A 9,985-nucleotide genomic window follows, 5' to 3' on the forward strand; every position below is an offset into this window, starting at 1 on the left:
TACTTCTAGATTTCTTTTTCATTTCATGCAGAGAAGCTATGTAGCACAAATGTTCTTTTCCTCAAAATATGGTGATCATTATGAAAACTAAATATTTCCCTTTCAGTCATGATTGGTGGATATACCCTGCCTTCCCTATGTGGGAGCTGGTAGTTAACCTGGTTTTTAAGGTGGCTTCATTTATGCATTCATTTATTGAGTAGTCTATGCAAAGCAATGCACCAGTTACTGGTCTATGAGGATGAACAAGATATCATCTCTGCCATCACAGAGATTGCAGTCTAGAAGACCAATGATATCTAGATAGGTACTTACCACACAGTAAGGAAAATACTACGGAGGTGATAAATATACCCAGGATGTAGTGAGAGCATACCAGAGGGGCATGTTCATGAATATCTGCAGAAAACAGATATCCATTGTATCTTCATAGCACTATCAGAGGACAAACTGTTTTGAAAAAAGCAAATTCTAGAAAATGAGGATTTCTGGTTTTTGCTCCAACCTGTAAACATCTTGGAAGTTGTAATTCCCATTCTTACAATAAGAACAATTATAAGGAAAACTTCAAGCTATACAAGTTTAAAAATCAACAGCTTTTCTTAGACTCATCAGAGAACAGAGGTAACAGGGCAAATTGTCACCTGAAATCTTGAGAAACAGTTGAATACAGAGAAATACAGCAACCTAGATCAGCTTACCTGAAGCAGAAGGAACACTTCCATGGTAATCTTGATAAATTTCTGGAGGCAAGGTGGGCTAATGTGACAGTAAGAAACTCCTGGAAGCCCCCAAACATTTGTGGGCTTTCCTTCCAGGAATCTCACCAGGTTTTCAAGTCAGGGCTCTGAGAAAGGTCCCTTCGTTATGTCCAAGATGGCAGGAGAAAAGTAACCATTTTGAAATATGCCCCAAGCCTTCTTGATAACAAAGGCCTACTCTCCAGAAAAAGAGATTTTGTCAGAAAATGGGCAAATGACAGAAGTGGCTCTCATAGTTTTCTTGCTTAGTTGATTGGAACCTAAACCCTAGAGTGGCCTACATTAAATAAAGTTAAAGTAATGTTTTATTGGTTTATGATAGAGGAAATTATCCTGGATTGAGGAGCTTGGAATACTGGAGTGGCTTTTTCATGTAACACTTGCTCATTCACCTCCTACCTATGTCCTGTGAGAAGGACAAGCAACACTCCTTCTACCAAGGCTGTGAATGGGAAGCCTCTCAAAAAGCTCTGCAAAGCCTCATGAAGTCTCTTCTCTGTAGGCCAGAAATAACAGTAAAAGTTGCTGCCATTAAAATGAACTCCCTGAATTCCTGGGAGTCCATTTTTTTTGAGATCCTGAGGTATCCAGAGGCCAATGATGGTGCTTAAGGCCAGAGATGAGGTGAGTGTCCTTACCACAACAACCAGTAGAGGTAAAGTAGAAGTCAAAATGGTTTGACCTACAGAGATATTCAGTATTGTTTAATTGATCTTGGTTTCTCTGAAACTGAAGTCAATGGGCATATATATATACATATATATATATGCCCATTTTATATATATATATATTTATATATGATATATAATATATATAATATATAAATATATAATATATTAATTTATATATATTATATATTATATAATTTATATATAATATATAATATATTATATATATTATATATAATATATAATATATTATATATATTATATATAATATATTATATATTATATATATTATATATAATATATAATATATTATATATATTATATATAATATATTATATATTATATATATTATATATAATATATATTATATATATACACCTCTAGATCTAGTGGACATCAAGATGACTTGAATTGCACAATAAAAAGCTATAACACTTCAACTAGTTCAATATTTGAGCCAGTTCACACACTGGAGCTCCTTGAATGGCGGGAAGGCTGATCTACTTGGGGAAGAACCCTGCTAAACAGCCAAAAATATATACTTTGGATGCATTTATCAGGGTAACTGTACATTAAGAAAGAAGAAATTTCCAGAGTTTGCGGGTGATTACTGGACATTAGCTCCAAGCTCATGCTAATTCTTACAAAATCAAAACTCTACTGTTGTCCACAAGTCAGTGTAGGAGCTTATGGATATCAAGTGATCAATAAACTTTCCGTTCAAATTCATCTCCCAGTAGGCACAATGTGTCCCTGTACCCACTTTGTAGATCTTCCCAAGGTCTAAAATGCAGAGCTGTGGTAGAAAATCTCCCTAACTGACAGAATTCCCAGAATGACTCCCTGATCCATGTAATAGGAGCCATTATTGTAGAAAAAGGCAAATGGAAGCCAATAGAACAGCCTCAGCCTATCAAAATAGTAGATCAAAAACAATACCACATTTCAGGAGGGACTGCAGAGGTTTGTGTCACCATCAAAGACTTAAAAAAATACAGAGATAGTAATTCCTGTAGCGTTTCCACACAAGTCACCTGTATTTGATTTGTGCAAAAGACAGATGAATGTTGAAAAATGACAGTGAGGTATCATAAAACTAATAAAATAGTAACTCCAATTGCAACTGTTTCTCCAGAACAGCATATTCCCTGGCAGCTGGTATGTAGCTATTGATCTGGAGAATGTATTTTCCTCTCTATACTTGTTGATAAGATCAACAGAAATAGTTTGCTTTTAGTTGGCCAGGATAGGAATATAGCTTCATGATCCTAGCTGGGGGTACATCAACTCTCAAACTCTATGTTATTACATAATCTACTCAGGAGGGACTTCAATCACCTCTACATTTCACGGGACATTGTGCCTGTTCATTATATGGATGTCATTGGAGACTGGAACAGATGAGCGAAATAGAGCAACATCTCAAAACATCTTGGTAAGACACATGCATGCTACAAGGTGGGAAATGAATTCTAGAAAATTTCAAGGGCCTTCAACTTCGGTGAAATATCTAGGGGTCTAGTGGTCTGGGTCATATTTAGATTTTTTTTAACTTTTATTTTAGGTTCAGGGGTATATTGCAGGTTTGTTATATAGGTACATTTTGTGTCACAAGGGTTTGGTATACAGATTATTTTGTCACTCAAGTAGTAAACATAGTACCCTATAGATAGTTTTTTATTCATCTCCCTTCTGTCACCCTTCACCCTCAAGTAGGCTCCAGTGCCTACTGTTCCCTCCTTTGTATCCATGTGTTCCTAATTTTTTTTTTAAGATGGAGTCTCACTGTGTCTCCCAGGATAGAGTGCAGTGGCGTGATCTCAGCTCACTGCCAGCTCCGTCTCCCAGGTTCACACCATTCTCCTGCCTCAGCCTCCCGAGTATCTGGGACTACAGGCACCCGCCATCACACCTAGCTAATTTTTTGTATTTTTAGTAGAGATGGGGTTTCACCGTGTTAGCCAGGATGCTCTCGACCTCCTGACCTTGTAATCCGCCTGCCTTGGCCTCCCAAAGTGCGGGAATTACAGGCATGAGCCACTGCACCCAGCCCCGTGTGTCCCTAATCTTCAACTCCTACCTATAAGTGAGAACATGTGGTATTTGGTTCTCTGTGCCTGTGTTAGTTTTCTTGGGATAATGGCCTCCAGATCCATTCATGCTGCTGCAAAAGACATGATCTCATTCTTTTTTATAGCTGTGTGGTATTCCATGATGTATACATACCACATTTTCTTTATTCATTCTTTCATTGATGGGCATTTAGGTTGATTCGATGTCTTTGCTATTGCAAATAGTGCTGCAATGAATATACATGTGTATGTGTCTTCATGGTAGAATGATTTATATTCTTACCAAGACGAAGTAAGATGCACCTATTCTCTCCTCCTAACAAAAAGAGACAAAATAGCTGGTGGGATTCTAGGATGGAAACAGTATATACCTTTTTTGGACATACCACTAAGGCCTATTATCAAGTAATCTGAAAATCTCCCAGGTTTTAGAAAGACTTAGAAGAAAAGAAGTCTTTGAAATAGGTCTGGGCTTCTATATAAGCAGCTCTACCATTTTGACCGTAATTCTCAGAAGAGCCATCCTGTTTGGATTTTATGTGGCACATAGGAGGGCTTTAGGGAACATTTGGCTAGCTCCTGTAGGTGATTCATGATGAGTCATGTTTTGGAATTAAGCTATTCTATCCTGTACAGGTAACCATGCTCCTTTAAAAACAAAACCAAAAACCCACAGCTTCTGGCTTCTTCCTAGACCCTAGTAGAGGTTGAATGCTTGAACGGAGTCTATCAAGTTACACTGCAGTCTGAGTTTCCAGGAATTGAGTATTGACTGATCCACCAGCCCATAAGCTTGGGTGCTCACAGCAGCATTTCATTAACAAATGAGAATGATATGTATGATTTAGGGCCCATACACGTCTTGAAGGCACAAGTAAGTTGCATAAGCAAGTGGTCCCAGGTACCCACAGTCTCTACACCTACTACATTGCTTCTTCTGTGGGTAGATAACCCATATCCACCACTTTATGAAGGGATTCTTTATAACTACTTGATTAAGAACAAAAGTTGGGACTGGTTTATAAATGGTTCTTCACAACAAGATAGCACCCATCAAAAGTGAACAGCTATAACACTGCAGCCCCACTCTGGGGCTACATTAATAGAAGGGAACGTCTTCTACTCTAAAAGGATGAAGCAGTTCCATTTTGGAGGGTATTAATTAGCTGTCACTTGTAATATTGCATATTGTTTTTGATATCTCCCTTTAAGAAATATAGATTAATTTAAGCAGTTCTTGGACACAGCATCCAAAGTGGTGAGGAGAATTTGAAGCTACGCTATGCAAGAAATGTTAAAGTAACTGAAGGAACTTAGTCTGGAGAAGAAAGCACTCAGGTAAGGGAAATAATAATTGGCCATACATTTTTTAAGGGTTAATTCTTCAGAAAAGCCGGTCTTAATTTTAAACTTTTCCGTGTAAGCTAGCAGTGACTTTGGGCAAGTTGTATAAATACCTTGATCATCAGTTTCTATATCTATAAAAAATGGAGTTATAAATTACTATTCCATTGTCTAACTTAAGAATTATAAAATGTGTGAAGTTCCAGTGAGATAATAGTTGTAGAACACTTTAATAAATTGGAAAATATTTTTAAAATTGTAAGTGGTTCTTTTCTTTATTATCAAAGGCATTTGTAAAGAAGCTAGTATATGCCAGTCACATACTAGAGTTTTCAAAAGATAAAAAGTCTAGTAAAGCCTAGTCTTTTTTTCCTCAGAACTTCCATGTTGAAACGTTAGGATAAGCATCAATATATAAGTAGCTACAAATATGTAAACAAAAACATAACCATAGAAACACACATGTGTACATGCGTACACACAGCACTAATAACACAAGATAGCTCTAGGTGCATGTGGAAGTAAAGGAAAATCTTACCCAAATGACTTTTAAAAAATAAAGAGAATTTATTGGAGCATACATACAAACAAATACAATGGTGAGGGTTTTTTTTAAATTAAGGTTAATATTGTACCTTAATAAGTACACAAAATACCCAATTTTATTACATCTCTCCACTCTGCCGTCTACAACACAGGCTTTCAAACTGCAGAGAAAATCTTAATATGATTGACAAAAGCTCTCAAGACTACCTCTTCATCCACTATGAGAACTATCAGATGTCCCAGTAATGCCCAGAGAAGTTTATGGTCATGTGACTGTAGGTGAACCAATCCCTATGTCCAGGGGATGGTATATTCTAATTGGCTTAATCCATTCTAATATCATTCCTGAACTGGAAATGGAGTCAATTTCAGCCACACTGCTGAGAATACACAGAGAGGTGGTTTACTCAAAGTTTGTGTCAGAAAAGAGGAACTGGGAGAGAAAGAGGAAAAAGGAGGGGAGAATGAAAACGGAAGGCAGCAGCAACAACTTCGGAAATCAGTTTGCTGCAATAAAACAGGCAACCCATAAGTAAGTGTTTGGCATTTCCCATAAGAGAAAGAGCCTGAGAGCCAAGGAGTTCCAGGAGACTTTGCAAAGACTGTAGAACTTGATTAGGGGTCTTAAACAGGGATCTGTCATGCTAATCCATGTATAATTACAAACAAAAATGATGATGAACAAGGGGGTGGTGAGAAGTTTGGTAAAATCATTACTTTCCATCCTTGTTTGGGGGGTGAGTAAATGTACATGGAAAAGTGAGGGGAAAATTATGTCCTTGTTTAACTTGTGAATTTTGTCTCTTATGATGCGCATTTTGTAGCTGAACAAATTGATACCCAAGGACAGAAGTTTTAGGGGAGTTCGTCATCTGACCTTCATGAAGCATTGGAAATAAAAATGTACTTTCAGGTTTTTTATACAGGAAAGATAGGATTAAGCAGCAATTAACTACAAATGCATTATCTTTTTTAACTATTTGAACTTTACCTTAAATGTCTAAATTTCCTTGAAATAGTATTTATATTAATAGTACTATTTAATATCTGGATAACAACTTCATCATCCTAATGTACCATATTCTGAAGACATGTGAAGCTAATAGAAATAAAATGACAATTTCTATGACCTAGAATATTTATATGAGACCCTTTACTACTTACGTGACCTAGAATATTCATATGAGACCCTGGGAGGTATATCAACTCCAATGGCATAAATGCTTACTTATATAAAAGTTAATCTCATTTATAAATTTCAAAAAAGAAATACTCAGGTCTCCAGACTTCAGCTCAGGACAACTTTTTACAGGTACACCTACAAGGTAAGAGGGTGAAAGACATGGCTACTACCCAGTCATGACGGAGGCAGACATCATGGCCTGTGCAGCAAAGACTGTGGCCAGTCAATTTGTAGTTGCTTCAAGCTAAATGTGCCCGCATCCTGAGTTGTACTAAAATCTGTGTATGAGGAATTGAATGAGAAGAGGGGTGCTTAAAACCAGAGGTCACTGATTTTATTTTTTATTTGTTTATCCATTCATTCATTTAGTAAAGTTAAAGCTATGACGTTGAATATATGAGAAGAAAGGTTACAAACAATTTCTTGGAAATAATGCCCCTAATAAAGTCACAAAATTAAATCCAAATCCCAGAGCCTAAATCACTTTCTCCTCTAACAATAATAGAGTAGTAATACCCATTTGGATTATAAACTGAAGAGCTAAGTTAGATGGCCTAGAGCTGACCTATTCTTAATTTGCCCAGCAAGTTACAATTTTCCTTTAACTCTCCTCTTTTCCCTAAGATACAGTAGGAAGAGCACTGGATTGGAAATCAGATGACCTGGTTTCATCTCTACCTTTAAGCAGCTGGGGACATCTTTGGCAAGTTACTTAAACTCTTTGATTCTCAGCTTCTTCATATGCAAAAGAGAAATATTAACTCATTTCAAGCTAATGTAGATTATGTTATCAAAGTGTATACTACACCATTATACCTATAACTTATTCATTTCATCCAGAATAAAACCACTTAGCCTTCTAAAACATAATTAAAAACTAATAAGAAGAATAGTTTAGCGAGAGAGAGAGAGGAGTCATTGACAGCTTTTCCTAGCTCCTATAGGAGTCATTTCCTAGCACTCTGTACAAACCTCCATTATAGCATTTGGTTATTTTTTATGAATGTGTGTTACCTATTAGACTCAACTTCCTGAAAGCAGGGTCCTTGACATATAAACTTTGTTTCCCAGTTTCCAGCACATCGTTGACACTGAGGCACATTTTAGGTAATAAAAAGCAGAACCCCTGGAATTAAAGCATTCATTCTCATTTACTAAACAGTCAGAGGTGTGATCATCAAAGCGTTTCCTTCTTAGTTTTGTGGTTGTGAACCATGACTGATTTGAAGACTACCTCTCAAGGCACTACTCTTTATTTTAAAAATTTTCTATTTTCTGGGACAGCCCCATTTTTTCCACTCCAGGACAGAAGCATCCTTTATTTCTTGGGTCTAATCTAGTGAAAGACAGTGCCTTGAGTTTCTTTTCTTCCTATTCAATGCCTTTACCACTTCTTCCTAATGTACAAGTTATTTTGTACCAATTGTCTTGTCCCCTTTCAGAAGAAAACAGATTGTTTAGTGGAGGGTAAGGAATATCCAGGAACAAAATTAGTATTCACATCAGACTAATAAAACATAGTAGTTATCCAGAATCGTAGATTCCTTGAGGGGCAGTGTAGTGGAATAATCAAAATAACCCTGAGACAGGAGAGGGAGAGTCTAGCTTTGTTCAAACTCTGTGTCAACTTACTGTTATCTTAGACAGATACCTTAGTCTCTCCAAGTCACCTTGCAGTAACATAAGTGGTGAGGACAATATCATTGCTGAGCCTCCTTTCATATTGGATACTTAGAATTAAAGGTATACGTTGTGTCACTATAAAACTGAATTGTCGGTATGTTGAGAATAGTTTCAGCCAAGGCCAAGAAAATTGGCCATGTATTAGGGTCAAAAATGGATCTACATGATCTTGAAATAAACAAATGTGAGAAAAGGGTTAGTGAATCTAATTTTCTATAACAGTGAGCCCCATAGTTGGTGGACAGTTAAGCAGCCCTACCGAGGGCTTTGTACCATGGTTAAGGAAAATTGAACTTGTTGAAGCTTCCAAAATGACTGAGTCTGCTAACCACATGCTTCAGTGGTTATTAAAATCATAACCATGTGCTATTTCTGTCATGACACTAGCATCACATAGAATGGCCACTAATGTCGTTTTCCTATGCCAACTAAAGCAGTAAGAATGTTGCCTCCTAGTAAACAGAGGTTTATTTCACTAGACACTGTAAGTTCATAGATCATTCATTCACTTTTTCAATGAGCACTGAGACACTATTATACATAAGACACTATATGAGATACTGAGTGGACCATACATATGAATCAGACACATATCTATTCAAAGTAAGTTTACACACAAACACTCACTCACTCTCCTGCATGCATTCATACAATGATCATGAATGGTTCAAAGTGATAAGTAAGCAACATGAAAGAGACACAAATTAAGACACATATCAGAGAAGGCAGATATTCCATCTGAGGGTATAAAGCAAGAATTTTATGGGCAAGAAGTATGTAATATGGACCTTCCAGGCTAGATTAGGTTTGTCCTGTGGAAACAGCAGGAAGTAGCAAAGGCAAAGAAACAGAGGCTGGAAAGCATCCCACGTATGAGAAAAAAGTTGACATCAGTTTTAACATCTAACATTTATTTACTGTTCAGCATGTACTAAGAACTTTAAATACATGGTCTCAGTGAATCCTCATAAATGCAAGGGATTAGTTCTGCTGTATGCCTATTTTCAGGTGGGAAAAGTAAGGTCCAGGAGTAAAGAATACCTAACCCATTTTTTTCCATTAAAAGAAATACCAGGCTGCTCAGGATGACTGAAGCACATGGTTGTGGCATGGAAGAAGGAAAATATATAGATGATTCACTCTGGATGGATAATAAACAGGCTAGAATGCTAGACTCTTTCAGTGAATCAGAGTTAAAAGGAACTTAAATGAACTAAATAGGAAGTAAGAAGTAAGACCCTCTGTATATGTAAAATAAAACAAAGCAAAACAAAGCTATACTCTACATATTAATTAAAACAGCCCAAGATCAGCAATCCTTGAGCACCCTTTTCAATGTCAAAGCACAAAGTGGCAGTCCTCAGTCACAGCTGAAAGAGATGTGAGTGCCTTTTCTAATACAACCCTCTGCTTACAGAAGTGGGCAAACTGAGGCTGAAAGATAGTTGATTATGTTCAGATGTTTTACTCAATTTAAGATTTAAATTAAAAATATGTATATATGTGAGCATATGACTACATAATTCTTGCCAATTATTTTCTTTTTTTTTCTCTTTTTTTTCTTTTTTTTTTTTTGAGAAGGAGTCTCACTCTGTCACCCAGGCTGGAGTGCAGGGGCGCGATCTCTGCTCACTGCAAGCTCCGCCTCCCGGGTTCACACCATTCTCCTGCCTCAGCCTCCCGAGTAGCTGGGACTACAGGCGCCCGCCACCACGCCAGGCTAATTTT

The sequence above is a fragment of the Gorilla gorilla genome, chromosome 2 (assembly GCF_029281585.2).
Source record: "Gorilla gorilla gorilla isolate KB3781 chromosome 2, NHGRI_mGorGor1-v2.1_pri, whole genome shotgun sequence".
Taxonomy (NCBI): domain Eukaryota; kingdom Metazoa; phylum Chordata; class Mammalia; order Primates; family Hominidae; genus Gorilla; species Gorilla gorilla.